Genomic DNA, 8,951 nt, shown 5'->3' with positions numbered 1-8,951 from the left:
TCATTGGATCTAAGCGATGGAAGATGAGATGAAGTCACTCCATGAGAATGACACATATGAGTTAGTGAAATTGCCGAAAGGTAAGAGAGCTTTATCTAACAAATGGATATTCAGAATAAAGCAAGATAACCATACCTCTACGGCTAGATACAAGGCGAGGTTAGTTGTTAAAGGTTTTGGCCAGAAGAAGGGAGTTGACTTTGATGAAATTTTCTCCCCTGTTGTGAAGATGTCTTCTATTCGTGTGGTTCTAGGCTTAGCCGCAAGTCTAGATTTAGAGGTTGATCGGATGGATGTCAAGACTGCTTTTCTTCATGGTGATTTAGACGAGGAGATTTATATGGAGCAACCTGAGGGTTTTGTAACTAAGGGAAAAGAAAATTATATCTGCAAATTGAAAAAGAGCCTGTATGGATTGAAACAAGCTCCAAGGCAATGGTATTTGAAGTTTGAATCTATCATAGAAGAACAAGGGTACAAGAAAACTTCTTCAGACCACTGTGTATTCTTTCAGAAGTTCTCTGATGATGATTTTATTATTTTATTGCTTTATGTGGATGACACTCTTATTGTTGGCAAGAATAAATCCAGAATCGCAGTCCTTAAGAAGCAGTTGAGCAAATCGTTTGCGATGAAGGACTTGGGGCCAACAAAGAAAATCTTGGGAATTCAAATTCACCGACACAGAGATAGAAAGGAGTTATTTATGTCCCAAAAGCAATACATTGAGAAGGTACTCAAGAGGTTCAATATGACAGATGCAAAAGTGGTTAGTACTCCTCTTGCTAAACACTTCAAATTGAGTATTAGTCAGAGGATGAAGAGAAAAAAGAGATGTCTCGTATTCCTTACTCTTCTGTCGTTGGTAGCTTGATGTATGCTATGGTTTGCATTAGACCAGATACTGCACATGCCGTTGGTACTGTTAGTAGATTCCTTTCCAATCCTGGAAAAGAACATTGGGATGCAGTAAAATGGATATTAAGGTATTTGAAAGGTACTGCAGATTTGAAGCTATGCTTTGGCAATGGCAAGCCTGAACTTGTTTGTTACACAGACTCTGATTTAGGAAGCAATCTTGATAATTCAAGATCGACTTCCGGTTATTTGATCACTTTTGCAGGGGGAGCTGTTTCTTGGCAATCTAGACTACAGAAGTGCATAGCTCTATCCACCACAGAAGCCGAATATATTGCTGTCACAGAAGGTGCCAATGAACTATTATGGATGAAGGAGTTTATTAATGATCTTGGCTTTGAGCAGCCAAGGTACATCTTATTTTGTGATAATCATAGTGCTATCTGTCTCACCAAGCACTCCACTTTTCATTCTAAGAACATATAAATAGAAAGTATCATTGGATAAGAATGGCCGTGGAAGAGAAATTATTTGAGATTGAGAAGATACACACTGACGAAAATCCTTCGGATATGCTGACAAAGGCGGTGGCTGCAGATAAACATGAATTTTGCAGAAAATTGGCAGGCATGAAGCCTGTCAATAGTTCCTCTACTTGAAGACACATTTGACCCCTTGGTTGGAGGGGGAGTTTGTTGGGCTCATGCCCATGTTGTCCAGCCAAAGGCCCAATGGCCTAATCCTATTCTCTTTTGGTTTCCATTCCTATTTGGAATTGGATTCGGTTTATTCCTATTTTGAGTGGGTTTTGGCTTTAAGAGAAAGCACCACTCATGATCTTCTATATTTTCGGGTTTGCCTCTTCCTCAACATAACAATCTTGTCAAATTTGGAGATGAATTGGTGTCTTGAAAATCTAAGCAGAAGATAGTAGCCAGAAGCTCTGCTGAAGTAGAGTTCAGAAGTATGGCTTTAGCAGTAGCAGAATTCACATGGCTGACATGGTTATATAAGGAACTTGGAGTGCATGTTGAGTTACCTATAAGTCTCTACTGTGGGAGAGTTGCAATCCAAATTGAAACTAATCCTATCTTACATAAACGAAAAAAACTTATAAATCACCTAGTTATTCGGGAATCGCCTCAGCTTGAGGGAGGGTGTTGAGATAGAAGCATTGTGACAGGGTGATAGTTAGGGATGTTCCAAACCGAATGGAACCGTTAACTAAATTAAACCGATGGTTTATTGGCTTATTGGTGTCGAATTATCGAGGTATGGATGGTGAACAGATTGAGATTTGATAATTAACGGCTTACCGAATTGGGAGCGGATTACTCAATTTTCTTATTTGGTAAATCGTTAACCCGTTAAGAATTTTTATATTTATATTTTTACACCCTATGTATATAAAGTACCATTAAAATCCTAAATGGCTAAATCCCTAATTTTTATTTTCTAACTCTTAATTGTCTGCAGCCACCAGAGGCAGAGAAATCGTCAGTTTCGTCTCTCTCTTGAGCTGAGAACTGAGAAGTTGAAAAATCAAAATCTGAATGATTAATACGTAGTCTCGTCGGTATTCAAAATTGGTTAATACGTGTATGACAGTATGAGTAGTCTTGAAGACTCTTCAATTAAAAAAATACCGTTTCGTTAGATCTTAGATGGTACTAAAAATTTCGTATTAGTTTGAATTGTTTGGTATTGATTGAATAATTGTTCAAAAAATTTCTATTTGGTTTAGCCGATAACCGCCCGATAATTGTCAATCTGATACCAATTCGCCTGTTGTCTTATTGGATGGCTAGAGGATTACTACATTTATAATCCGATAACCGTTAAGCCAAACCATTAAGCGTAATTATCCGTCTGATCCGCAACACCCCTAGTGATAGTTGTACACACCTGTATAACTTAGGGGTCGTTTGGTATGATGCATTAGATAAAATAATGGAAGCATTAGCTTTGTGTATTAATACCTTGTTCGATACACCTTTTGAACCTATGCATTAGTTATACACCATATTTGGTATTATTTTATGCATAACTAATGCATAGGAAATCATGTCATTAACAATGCAATGGATTTTAATGCATGCATTAGCTTAGTTAAAGACAAAATTATCCTTCAAAATTTATCTTGATTAAAATATGATATTATATTAATGTGAGTTTAAAATAATCCAAGAAAGTGAAAAATAAAATTATATCCCTATTAAATAAATAAATACTTAGCACATTCCTTCTTTTATAAATAGTCTACACTAGAATATAGCTAGTAGACAAATCAAATAATTTGTTTAAACCCTTTTCATATAAAAATATTTTTCAACATATATGTTTCTTTTTAAAAAAAATGAAGTGATGGACTGGTTATGAGAGTATTTTTGTAAACAAATAATTTTTTAAAAATTGTGCAATGCTTTAATACATCAAATCAACCAATGGATAAGAAATATGTTAGCACAACTAATGCAAGTATAACTAATATCAGCATTACTAATGCACCCTATTCAGCATTATTCTTATGCATCCTGCCAAACAACCCTTAATGTAATTAGAGTGTGATTAGTTGACCAGTATAACAGCACATTTCAGCTCATGCACAGATAATAAGAAGCAGTTAGTTTTCTCTGTCGATCATCTCCTTCTCCTTTCCCTTATTTCCTCTCTTCATAATGGCTGTGCATGTGAAGGATCTAGAAGTTCATCAGATATATTTCTCAAATTTGATTGGAAAAGAAAAACGCCATAGTTTTAAAATTGAGTGAAGAAAAGCAAAATACCATGAGTGTTAGTTGTTTAATTAATGCATGGTAGATGCAGGATTTGAACTTACATGATTTTGTTTTCTGCAATGTACATGTGATAAAGTATAGCCACTCAAACAGTCTACTCAACCGAGTATAAATTTGTGAAAAGCACAGTTATAAACCACAGGATGGTTGTATACTTAGTATACCATTATGAGATTTTGTAAATTATCTGCATAAGTTAAACGATAAAAGTATGCTCATTCAACTTGATTAACAACACATGGTTAGTTCTTATACAATTAGTGTTAGTAATTTTGTATTCGAAATCAGAACATCAGAGGAAAAAAGAAAGTTAGTTTAATAAACAAAACATAAAATAATTCCGAGCTTACAAGTTGCTTGTGTGTTCTTAAGAAATTTATTCTCCTCACTGTTGCCCAAGGTTATTGATTACTTCCTCCCAGGATAGAATGAAAAAACTATTCTGTAATACTGGTAATCGAAATTACAGAATTTCAGCGAACTCAATAGACGGAACAAATCACACTTTACACTTTATTTATTTGAAAAAAATGCAACAATGTAGAAAAGAGGAGAGAAATTTTCAGATTTTCCATGTATTAAAATTGAGGCTAAGCCTCTAAATTTATAGATAACGAAAGGGTGAGATGAAGAGGTGCAACCCAAAAGGTGCCTACTCCATTTACCATGCATACCCTTTAAAGAAAAACCCAACAATTAAGATCATCAAAGTAACGAAAAGGGAATGAATAATTTAGTGTATATGAATAACAAAGAATACATAACGAATACATATCTATATATAATATCTAAAGAAAGAGGTCACATAGTCAAGATGGCCGAGTTGGTCTAAGGCGCCAGTTTCAGGTACTGGTCCGAAAGGGCATGGGTTCGAATCCCATTCTTGACATTTACTTTTTTGCCCCTTAACTCTCCTTCTATGTTTTACTTTTAGGAGCTTCCCGATTTTTTGGAAATAGTAAAAATAGATTGTACCAACTTGATTTAAAGCTCTCGGTTGATGTTACTCCCTCCGGTCCAAAACAAGTGATTTTTTGGCCTTTTTTTGTGGTCCAAAATAAGTGATTTTTGTAGATTTCAAGAATGAATTAATTATTTTTTTCCTACATTGCCCTGGGAGTAAATAGTGTTGGAGTATGTGTTAGGAGTATTTATGTGAAGAGATAGCAAAGGTTAATATGGTCAATTTCATTGCTAATTAATGCTAAAAGATAAATTTCTAAATCTGTGTGAAAACAACTAAAAAATCACTTATTTTGGACCGGAGGGAATAGTAAACAAGAATTTTTGTGATTGCCATTTGACAAGTAAATTAATTACAAGTACCAATCAAGAAAAAGTAATTGAACCAAAACGGAAAATTTTATTTTGTGTCTCATACGACTGACACTAGTTGTATGAGGCAACATTTTTGTCTCACAATTTTGTGGACCCAGAAGTGTAAGATTGGGGTCCACATATTTATGAGACAAAAAAGAGCCTAATACAACTATTGTCAGTTATATGAGACACAAAATAAAACTTCTCGAACCAAAACGTTAAAGATGTATTTCCCGATGAGACTTTTCCAACCAAATAATTGTACACCTGAGCTCTCAAGATATGGCTTCAATTCCTTTTTCTCGCCAAATCATAGAAAAGTATAATTCTTAGCGTGAATCCAAAGCAAAACATAATGAAAGAAAGGGGACAAAAACGGTAATTTGTACCAGCTTGGAATTAGAGTCTTAGTGTTCGTTTGAACGCAAGTATTGCCATAGATGAATTATGAATATCAGAGGCGAAAAGCAGAGAGAAATTCTTAATTTATTTGGCGTGTCAAAAACTGGTATAAAAGCTCACATCTGCTTGTAAGCAAAGCGGAGCTAGAATTTTAAGCTTATGGGTTCAGGATCCTAATTCTTTTAAAGTTACTATGTTCTAAATTAATAATTTGTACATATTTTATAAAAATTATTAGACAAATACATGATTTGAACCAAAACTACTTGGTTCAGCCGAACCCGTAGCCGGTACTGCATAGGGTAAAATATGTTCATATTTAATGATCGCATGAGAAGGCGACACGTGGAACCGAAGACAGAAGATAGCTAAGTCTGAAGGCAATGATCTCGCTTGTCACCGGAGAAAATAATACTCATAACTACAAAATTAATACCGTCATCTGGTAGCATTCAATGAAGAATATTCTACAGCATTAAGTACATGATCCATTATAGTGAATATGTCATTCACCGCCCACCGTTACACACCCTTCAATGACCCTCATAATTATCATTAAAGATGAGCTTAATCCTAGAACCTTGTTCCCTAGGTGCAACTATAAATAGCGAGTTCTATCTTCATTGTAATGGACATGAATTTTCTGACAAACATACACTATATTATATCAAAAGCTCAATAACAATTTATTTTCTTGCTTATTTGTATTATTTTTGTTGCTCCCGTTAGCTCTGTGCCCGGAACCATGATATCTGTCGTATATTTTGATTTTAAGGCTAAGTCTTATGTTTTTGTCTAATTCATCTACTATTTTTGGATCAAATTAATTCACTTGTCTATAAATCATGTATAAATTCAAATGTACCGTTTTACGGTTAAATAGTTTGGCGCCCACCGTGGGGCATAGACACTCGTTTAATTGAATTGATCCATGTATCTATTACTAACTTATTTTAATTCTTTGTTCTTAGCAAAAATCATTGAAAATGGCAGATAATGGTGTTAACAACATACACAACGTTGAGGCCCAAGGAAATCAGCCTCAGCACGAGGATTCAATCAGTGACACCCGCAACGAGGGGAACGAGGCCACGCCAGTCCACGGGGGCCGATATCCGCGACATGTTCGGGAGGCAACTCCTGATGATGTTGAAGAAGAGCACGTCGTCAAAGCGGTCAGAGTCTTGGAAGAGCAACATGAGGCCATTATAGGCCATCTCTCACGATAGGATAAGGTCATGACAGAACTAAAGCAGGCGTTATCGGGCGCTTCCAACAACGCGAATGGGCGAGGCCCAGTTCTCCCCGGTGCTCCCGCAAACCAAGCGACGCAGAAGGTCGACAACAACACCCCGAGGGGCGAGGTCGGCTCCGATGGGGCCGGGGGGAACAAATCCAGTCATAACAAAGAGAGTGATCCCTTTAAAGCCGAACTCATGCAGTTTATGAGGGAAGTGAACGCCCGAATAGATCAAATTCCAGGTGCACCACGAGTACTGTAAGGGCCGACTCAGAGAAGTACACACAATTGTCGTACAAACCAAGCATGGCACCAGAACTGATCCCGAAGCAGTTTAAAATGCCAGACGTACCGTAGTATGATGGGACTTCGGATCCTCAGGAGCATATCACCACCTATATAATGACGGTGAAGGGAAACCATTTAGCTCCCCACGAGATCGAGTCCGTTTTACTGAAGAAATTCGGGGAGACTCATACGAAGGGAGACCTGACGTGGTATTCGCTTTTTCCCGATCATTCCATAGACTCTTTTGAGATGCTGGCGGATTCTTTCATCAAGGCGCATACTGGGGCCAGAAAGGTACAGGCGCAAAAGGCCGATATATTCAGGATTGCGCAAGGAGAGTCCAAGTTGTTGCGGGAGTTCGTAACCAGGTTCCAAAAGGAAAGGATGTTGCTACCAGCCGTTTCGGACGAATGGGCGGCCGAAGCATTCACCAAAGGTCTGAATCCGAGAAGTTCCCACGCTTACCGAAAGTTGAAAGAAAGTTTGCTCTAGTTCCAAACAACAACTTGGGCGGATGTTCACAACCGGTGCGAGTCTAAAATAAGGATTGAAGATGATCAGCTCGGTTTCCCAGCGTCGATTGAAGGTCGGGACTGGGAGAAGAATAAAGAGAAATAGAAAGATGATTTCGATACAAATCGACGGTCTTCGAGGAGTCGATTTCTGCCCTATGAACGGGCCGAAGGACGTGGCAGAGGTTTCTGGTCGGCGGACAGATTCGTTACCGATAGGATAACCGATCGCGGCCGAAACAATAGGTCATCACAGAGCAAGGAAACATCAGATTCTTCCTACCCCAGGCTTTCCGAATACAACTTCAACATCAGCATAGGGAAACTGGTATAGGCCATGAAGAATATTAAAGAAGCACGGTTCCCAAAGCCAATGAGATCTTACCCCGGTCAGAGGGATCCTAATTTATGGTGCGAATATCACGGGATGATCGTGATAGTGCGGAGCCTTCAAAAGTAGGAGAAGATCCCCCACGCCTGACGATCAACATGATTTTCGGGGGGAACGAGATCAACGGCGTTACATTTTCGGCAGCGAAAAGACGAAAGTATCAGTGACCCACAATAAAAGACTCTGGGAAGTTGTTGAACACGACATCATTTTTACGGAGGAATACACTGATGGACTGTTGCTACCGCATAACGACGCCCTGATAATTTCTCTAAATATTTTAGATTTTAAGATTAAATGTGTTCTGGTAGATCCAGGAAGTTCGAAAAATATTATCCAATGGAGAATGTTGGAGCAAGCCAAGCTCGCCGAAAGTATCATTTCGGCTACAAAACTCCTCGCCGGGTTCAATATGGCAAGCGTGACAACCCGGGGAGAAATCTTGCTGCCCACGTATGCCGAGGGGGTTATGAAGACGACCCTTTTCAAGGTAGTGGACGGTGATATGGGTTACAATATAATCCTAGGGAGACCATGGCTGCGCGAATGAAGGCTGTGTCATCGACATATCATTAGTTGCTGAAATTTCCAACTCCCGAGGGAGTTAAACAAATAAGAGGTGACCAACCGGCATCAAGGGAGATGAATGCAATCTCAATCTCCGGTAGCAAAGGGAAGGAACATGCGATGTAGCAATTACAGAAGCCGACGCTTGTTCCCGAGCCGAGCGAAGTCAACCAAGGGGAAGGGGCGTCGAAATCCTATTAGGTGCCAAGGTATTTCCAGGTACCAGAAGAGACGGACACAACAAAGTGCACAGTAAAAGAATTTGAACAAGTCGCATTGTTCGAGAAATTCTTAGAGAGGAAATTCCACTTGGGAACAGGACTACACCCCGAACTCAGGCATGGTTTTATTGAATTTCTTAAATTTAATGTCGATTGTTTTGCGTGGTCGCATGCGGATATGACAGGTATCCTGCCAGAAGTGGCCGTACACAAGCTAAGCTGGGATCCCAGCATTCCTCCGGTAAGAAAGACAAAACGTCCTATTGTCGAGGCTAGAAATAAATTCGTAAAGGAAGAGGTAACTCGCCTATTTGTCATCGGTTCAATTCGAAAGGTAAAGTATCCTGACTGACT

At 38.6% G+C, this 8,951-nt stretch overlaps 1 non-coding gene across 1 annotated transcript; it reads left to right on the top strand.

Annotated features, from left to right (window-relative positions):
* The first annotated feature begins 4,464 nt into the window (after positions 1–4,464).
* TRNAL-CAG lies at positions 4,465–4,545 on the top strand. Its single transcript has one exon. It is a non-coding gene; the product is annotated as a tRNA-Leu (tRNA).
* The last annotated feature ends 4,406 nt before the right edge of the window (positions 4,546–8,951 follow it).

Source organism: Nicotiana attenuata, unplaced genomic scaffold (genome assembly GCF_001879085.1).
Source record: "Nicotiana attenuata strain UT unplaced genomic scaffold, NIATTr2, whole genome shotgun sequence".
Taxonomy (NCBI): domain Eukaryota; kingdom Viridiplantae; phylum Streptophyta; class Magnoliopsida; order Solanales; family Solanaceae; genus Nicotiana; species Nicotiana attenuata.
The sequence above is the reverse complement of the archived record's forward strand: the minus strand, read 5'-3'. Positions and strand labels throughout refer to the sequence as shown.